We start from the raw sequence: 8461 nt of genomic DNA on the forward strand, positions 1-8461 counted from the left end.
TGGTATATCATGCCTGGAAGAGTGTCTGTTTACCTGGGAGCCTAGTCCCCACCCCATACTTCATACTAACAATGTGATTGATGCTTGGAGCACTGGACCATGACATGAGGTTCACTGTGATGTCTGGAGTAAGGGCAATCATATTTGCAGTCTGCTATTCATGAACACTTCCCACCTCAAAAAAAATTCTGTGGGCTAGAGAAACAGTTCAGTGGCTAAGAGCACTTACTGCTCATACAGAGGACCTGAGCTCAGTTCCCAGCACCCACATCAGGCAGCTCACAACTATAACTCCAACTCCATGGGATCTGATGTTCTCTCATGGCTTCCAAGAGTACTGTACTCATGTGCACATACTCGCACATAGGCACAACAAATACAGAGACCCACAGCCAGACAATATACAGAGAGTGAGAGGGCTTGGAACACTTAGTCCCAAATGACATGTCGCCATCAAATCCCACCTCTCAGAGCTCAGGGAACCCTGCAAAAAAGGAGGCAGAAAGAGTGTATGAGCCAAGGATGGAGAATGCCAAGAAAAAAAGGCCCTCTAAATCAACAGGAGCAAAGCTCAGATGAACCAACAGAGGCTGAAGAAGCATGTGTGCGGCCTGCACAGGTCTGCTCCAGGTCCTCTATATATATATAATGGCATCCAGGTTAGTGTTGGGACTCAGACGTGATGGGATTCCTGGTTGTGTAAATGAACAGTTCCCTGATTCTTGTGCCTTCTCTTGGACTCTTTTCCCTCTGTTTGTTTGTTTTGTCCTGATGTGTTAGTTTTTGTTTTACTTTATTATTATCCCTTAGAAGCCTGTTTGTTTTTTAATGAAAGACAGAAAGTGAGTGGGCGCAGATGGAAGGGGAGGTGTGGAGGAATTGGGGGGAGTAGAGGGAGGGGAAACCATAATCAGGATATGTTACATGAGAAAAAAATTTCTTTCAATAAAAGGAAAATAAAGAGCCAACGGATAGAATTCTGTGAGGCACTGACATCTGGACGTGAGATGACTGCTACACTCAGGAACTCACAGAATCTATGATGCCAGTCAGCAGCCAGCATGGACAGGAGAGGAGACCATGAGGCCCCATGCCCAGCTGAGGAACCGCTGGCAGTTGAGGAAGATGACTGAAACATAGGAGATCTAGCCACTGGTAGGTTGCCCATGCATACACACGTACATATAAGCAGCACTATTTGGACTCAGTGGATTAGGAGGAGGAGGAGGAGGAGGAGGAGGAGGAGGAGGAAGGGGAGGAGGAGGAGGAGGAGGAGGAGGCTGTTTGGGCAGATCCAACAGAAGTAAGAGAAGAGGAGCTGGAGACATAATTGGCTCAAATACATCATATGCATGAAATTGTTAGAGAGTAGCAAAGCATTCTTACTAAGAGTGCCTTAGTTAACACTTCTATTGCTGTGGTAAAACAGCATGACCATCAACAACTTGAGGAGTAAAGGTTTTATTTCAGTTTACAACTCTAGGTCACACTCAATCACTGAGAGAAGTCAGGGCAGGAACCTGGAGTCAGGAGCTGAAGCAGAGCAATCATGGGATTGCTGCTTACCAGCTTGCTCCTCATGGCTTGCTAAGGCTGCTCTACGCATTCAGGGGCACCAGCCCAGGCTGGTAGGCACCACACACAGTGAGTTGGGTCTTCTCGTGTCAATCATCAAGAAAATGCTCCACAGGCTTGCCCATGGGCCAATCTGATGGAGGCATTTCTCAATCAGGTTCCCTCTTCTCAAATGACTCTAACGTGCGTCAAGTTGACATGAATCTAGCCAGCACAATAAGCAAGTAAACCACAACCATGATTATAACTGCTTTGCTGAATTCTGTGACTCCTTACAGTAAACCATTAAAACTGAGGGTGACTTTGGGGAACCCCCTCCAATACATGAACTGTCATTCAATCAAAGTCCATGCTTTTATTTTAATGATGCATGGTTCCTTCAGTGTTGAATTCTTGCAAAGTCTTGCCAAGTAACAAAATCTGTTTCAGTGAGGATGGAGCCTTTTTGTGTTCATCTTTACACCTCTCTCTCCCAGTATGTATCCCAACTGTGTGTACACTGAATTCTCTACAAAGATCAAATAAGAATGAAGTTGATACCTGGGATTATAGTGTCGTATTACCTATAGCCAGTACTACCTCATACTTTCTCTCTGGCCTACAGGAGAATTGCTCCAAATTACTGCTCTAAACAAGATTCTACCCTGGCTCTGCCTCACACACTCAATACAGAGCAGCAAATGCTGAGGGTTGTACACCTCATTTGATGGACTTAAGAAGAAAAACTCTTCTAGGCTTTCTGCTTGAGCCTATGTTTACTATTGTGGTGTGACCGAGGTTAATGTGTCTGAACCAGTTCTGGGCATTGGAGAACACATACTCCCTCTTCTCTCTCAGCAGCAAGAGATCCTCAGCTGTCTGCATCGGACAGTCTGTCACAGCTTCTGAGATGTTTGACAAATGATGTGTCATGACATTGTAAGGGGCATTGTCCCTGCATTGGAAGTTTCCATGTAAGGCAAATCTGGGGCTGAATAACTACTTGAGTTATAGTCTTGAAAGAGATGCCTTGACCCCCCCATGACAAACAGCAGTTATTCATTCATGACTACAGTTTAACGGAATCTTCCACTTGAGTCAAAACTCTCAGAGTTAAAAGAGATAAAGCTGGTTAGTGATTGGGCTGTGGCAAATACTGAGGTATTTCAAAATGTCCAAAGCTACAGTTTCCTTTGGGGAACCTTTTTTGTTTCCTTTGACATAGAGTTACACATTTTCAATACATTATACCAAACAGTACACTAACAGACAGATTACCCGGTTTTGAGCTAAAACATATCATGCATGCTTCAAGTACCGAAAATAAAGTAGGGTCATGTTCTGCTGCCATCTGGAAATACTTAGTCATTTCACATGGCTTGCATTTGTTAAACATTTCTGTCAGTTCAGCCATTAGCTTTCTCTCAAATCACTATCTCCAATGGCAACATCATAAGGGATAACAAACCAAAACAAAATGAGTAGGTCAGCTAGCTGAACCTCATGCTACATGTTTGTAATACCAGCACTTGCAGGAGCTGAGGCAGAAGGATAGCCATGAGTTCAAGGTCTGATGCATGCTCCAGGCCAAGCTGGGCTACAAAATGAGGCCCTGTCTCTAAAACCAAAGACAGCAAAAAAAAAAATGAGTAGAACAATGAATTTTCACAAGAATGTCAAGACAAATTGGGAATGAAGGGTCTTTTCTGATGGGGGATGTCCTTCTTTATATATGTTTCTCTTATTGGTTGATAAATAAAACACTGTTTGGCCAATAGAGGCAGGAAGATAGGACGAAGAGACAAGGAGAATTCTGGGAAAGGTAGGCAGAGAGGTGCTGCAAGAAAAGGGGAGATGCCATGTAGCCACAAAAGGAGTAACAACAGAATAGCCATTCTCCAGTAAGCCAAGACCAAGTGGAAATACATAGATCAATAGAAAAGGGTTAATAATTAAGGTAGAGCTAGCCAGTAAGAAGCCCTAGCCATCAGCCAAAAGTTTTATAAGTGATATAAGTCTTTGTGTGTTCATTTGGAGCTGAAGTGGTAGTGGGCCACTTTTCCAAACTGGTTCTAGGAGAGCTGGATATCCATAGGTAGGAATGGAATCGAAGTAAACTCAACTCATGATATGTGCCTCTCTGGAAGCCAAAGGGGAAGCACAAGCCTTACCCAAATGGTAAGCCAGGCATCCCAGTGTGAGAAGCCTGGGAATCCCAACCTCAGAACAAGCCTGCAGCTTTCACAGTCTCAATCCAGATTTGATGAGACAGCTGTTCCTCTGGCAGGTGGGACAGAGCAAGAGGAACCCCATTTTGTCACTTTGTATGATTTAGAGGGCATCTTGAGAGAGACTGAGTTATGAGACCTGGGAAAACTTGATGGTATGGGGCCTAAATTTAATCTACCACAGACTCAGGGTGAAAAACTGCACTGGGAGGCACTTGTATGGAGTTGGAAGGGTCATAAGCTGAAGGGTCATAAGGAAAAGGTGTAGGCAGCAAGAGGATGTGTCCAGACAGTGAAGTGCACACATCCTCTCTGTCGGGGAAACAGTGGAATGGACCTCATGACCTGAAAATAACCCTGGGGTTTGATAGCCCTGAGCCTGGGGTAGACAAGTGAACCAAACTCTGAAGCCTTCTCTGCCATCCACTGCTGTAGCTTCTGAGGGTGCTAAACTGCCATCAGAATATCTGACACCCACAGTAGCATCTCTTCATAAGATAATCAATACTCAGGGAGATTGGAAAGCATAAACACAGGGTATCTGCTGTGGCATAGTTGCTTCCCCACACCCAATGCACTTGGGAGACACCGCCCTACTAGAACATTAGCCACACAAGGGGATATGATCAGCAGAGTACGTCTCAAGAGGACAGGAGAGCCAGCCAAGCACATAGACTCCAATGCTGACCATGGCTAGCAGAAACCCCTGAGATACAAAGAATGGGAACTATCAATGTGGAAAGAACTCTGATGGGCATTGAACACTTATCCAATACAGGCTCAACCCCAGTCTAAGCTACAGGAAGAGAAGCCTCCACACGGTCCTCTGATCCATCTCCTCGAGACTACCTGTGCATATGACTGGTTGTCCCTAATTTCTGAAGACCCAGAAAAATGGTGTCCCAACACTTCTACTTTCCTCCCCCTTTATTTGGGCTTGATGGCTTCCAAATGCTGTTTCTACTTTTCTTACTTTACTAAACTTTCAGGGTTTTTTACATTGTCATTGTTTTAAGTTTTGTTTTTACTTTTTATTGCCAATCACTCCTCATTAATATAATCTTGCTTATGTAGTTTTTATAATTATTCAATTTTTTCCTATTCTTTTTTCCTTCCCCCCCCCCCGTGGTTCCTCTTTTATAAGCTCTCATGTTTTCAATTGTATTCCCCATCTTACATATTGCTCAATTTATCTTTAATTTTCTCACTACTGGGAATGTTTGCTTGTTGTCTGTTTTTCTTCTTTCGTTTATTTGTTTAAATAATCTAATTTTCTATTTTTTCCAATTTCTTGCTCTTTTCAATTCCCCTCCCTGAATGGCTCTTCTTTGTGTTTCATTTACCCAATGCTATTTCTCCTCTCTTTTCCTTTCTCTGCCTCTTCCTTCTTTATCTCATTTATATTTCCACATTTAACCTAAATGGTTTTAACTCCACAGCACACTCTGCATTAGATTTTTCATTTCATGAGAACAAATGAATAAAAGAGACCAGCCTAGTTACGTCTCTATTTGCTGTGAAGAGACCACGACGATGCTCAAACCAGAGGGTTAGAGTCCATGACCACCATGGTGGGGAGCAGGGCAGCAGACCTGGTGCTAAAGCAGTAGCTGAGAGCTCACATCTCCATCCACAAGCAAAGGCAAAGAGAACTAACTGGAGCAGGTAGGTGCTTTTAAAATCTCCAGGCCCACCGCAAGTGACACACCTCCTCCAACATGGCCACACTTCCTAATCCTTCTCAAACAGTTCTACCACTGGGAACTAAGTATACAAACCTATGAGTCAAGTATATGAACATATGAACCAAGTATACAAACATAAGAGTCATTCTTATTCAAATTACCACATAGACCTAGCACAGTAAAATAAATAGACTCCAATCCTGATGGGGAGAAAGTAAAGAATGAACAAGGATATAATCAACCACAAAACAACCAATGAAACTACAGAAATTAATAAACACCTTTCAATAGTAACCTAAATTGTAAATAGCCTCAACTTACCAATAAGGAAAAACAAACTAGTTTTAGTTGATTAAAAAACAAAATCCAACTCTCTGTGGTCTCTAAGAAACATACCTCAAAGGCACACAAAAACTGAGCCTCAAATGAAGGAAACCAATCTATCAAGCAAATGAAGCTAAAAGTGAGCTAGCATAGCTAATCTGATATCAGATAAAGGAAACTTCAAGTCACAATTAGAAGACACAAAGATAGTCATTAGATATTAACAAAGGGAGCAATTCATAAAGAAAACATAACAATTATAAATGTATGTGCACCAAATGTTGGAGCTCCCAATTCCTTAAAATAAACTCTAATGGATATAAAAGGTCAGATAGGTGTTGACACAATAATAGGAGCTGATTTCAATATCCCACTATCATATTTAGATCAATCATCCAACTAAATTTTCAACTATACCATACAGAAAAGGAACTTAACAGCTGTGTACAGAATAGTCGTCCTTTTCAGAAGTTTTCAGATCATTCCCCAAAAGAGACTACATTCTAGGTCCCAAACTAAGCCTTAAAATACAAAAGGATTAAAGTCATTTCTTTTATATAGTCATACCAATAAGGAAAAAACTAAAAATCAATTGCAAAAGAAACTACAGAAATCCTTGGACTCCAAACAATGCACTCTTGAATGAACACTATGTCAGGTCTCAAAAAAAAAAAAAAAAAAAAAAACTGGACAAATGGCTGAGAAACCAGGAACAAAAGGTTAGCTGAGGTGCCTATTTAATATATCCAAGCAGATTCTAGCTAGTATTGCAGGTACCTATTACAGAGTCATCCTGGCTGGCATACCCTGCCCCTACCCTAAACCTCTCCAACTTCTGAGCTTCCCTACCCTTCCCCCAGCTTAACTCCCATAAAACCTAGCTATTTTGGCTGTAGGCTCTCTTGGTTTCTTGGTTCCCATGTGCTCTCTTTGCTCCCTCTTTCTTCTCCCACTCCCCCACCCTCCATCTTGTCTCATGGCCTGGTACAGTCTGCTGGCTGTGTTCACTCTGGACTCTTCCAGATGTTTCTGTGATCTTCCTCATATCTACAGTAAACCTTCTCCTCATAGCTAGCGTCAGTCATGTCCTCGTTGTTATTCACAGAAGCAAAATAAGGGAAGATGTTTTAAAATTTCATGGAATCAAATGAAATTTGCAACATACAGAATCTTTGGGGTAGAACTAAGGCAATTGTAAGAGGGAAGCTTATAGCTATGACTGCTTATGTCAAAAAATCTGAGAGATCTCAAAGAAATGAACTAATTTTGTGCCCCACGGTTTTAGGAAAAGTAGTCAAACACAAAAGTAGCTGGTGGCCAAAAACTAAATATGAAGGTAGAAATTAATGAAATGGAAACTCAAACACAGCTTTGGTTCTTTGAAAAATAAGCAGGATGGCTGGGTGGTGGTGGTGCATGCCTTTAATCCCAGCACTCAGGAGGCAGAGGCAGAGGATCTCTGTGAGTTCGAGACCAGCCTGTTCTATAAGAGCTAGTTCCAGGACAGCCTCCAAAGCCACAGAGAAACCCTGTCTCGAAAAAAAACAAAAAAACATGAACTAAAAAAAAAAGAAAAGAAAAATAAGCAGGATTGATAGATCTCTTCCAAACTAATGAAAGAAAAGAAAGAAAAGATCCATGTAAGTAAAATCAAAAATGGGAGTTGAGGGGTACAAGAGATTTCATTGATATCCAGATCACTAGGGAATACTTTAAAAACTTACGTTTTAAAAACTGTGATAACTCGACATTTTTGGAGATGTTTTGTCTCATAATGCTTTGTTTAGGCATGTTTTCTTTTTAAACTTTACTTGTCTTTTGCTTACATATTTTGGGTTCTGATTTTGTGTGTGTGTGTGTGTGTGTGTGTGTGTGTGTCTACATGTGTGTATATGTTTCTCCTGTCTTTTTCTCTGTTTTGTTGTTGTTGCTACTGTTTTCTCTCTCTCTTTTCTTTTCTCTGTCTGTAGGATGCTTTGTTTTATTCTGGTCTGTTTATTGGCTTGTTTGTTTTCTAAATACAAAGAAAAGCAGGTAGGGAGTTGGATAATCAGCGGGGAGGGAAAACAAAGGAAGGGAACCATGATCAGAATATACTATATGAAAAGTTATTTTCAATAAAAAATAAATGAATAAGTAATGATGTAGTTAAAATAACAAGAAATGAATAAATTCCTAGACATATATGACCTACCAAGATTAAATCAAAGGGACATCAATTACTTAAACAGATGCATATAAATCAACAAGTTTGAAGAAGTAATAAAGTTTCCTAACAAAGAAAAAGACAGTGGAATCCCTGCTGTATTCTACCAAACCTTTTGCCAAAATCCAACACCAATGCCCCCTAAAGGATTCCACAAGATAGAAAGGGAAAGGAGATTGCCACACCCAACCCACAAAGCTGGCATTACCCTGATACCAAAAGTGGAAAATGACACACACAAAGGCAGGCAACTGTGGAACAATTTCGCTAATGAACACAGACATAAACTTCCTGATAATACACTTACAAACTGAATTCAAGGGCACACTAAGGAGCCGCAGAGTCAACAGCACTCACTATACAAGCATGAGGTCCTGAATTTGATGCCCGGCACCCACATAAGAGCTGGGCATGAATCATTTGATTAAAAACAAGGGATGCTACTCTTGCTTGTTGTTCACCAT

This window comes from Cricetulus griseus, assembly GCF_003668045.3.
Source record: "Cricetulus griseus strain 17A/GY chromosome 1 unlocalized genomic scaffold, alternate assembly CriGri-PICRH-1.0 chr1_1, whole genome shotgun sequence".
NCBI classification, from domain to species: domain Eukaryota; kingdom Metazoa; phylum Chordata; class Mammalia; order Rodentia; family Cricetidae; genus Cricetulus; species Cricetulus griseus.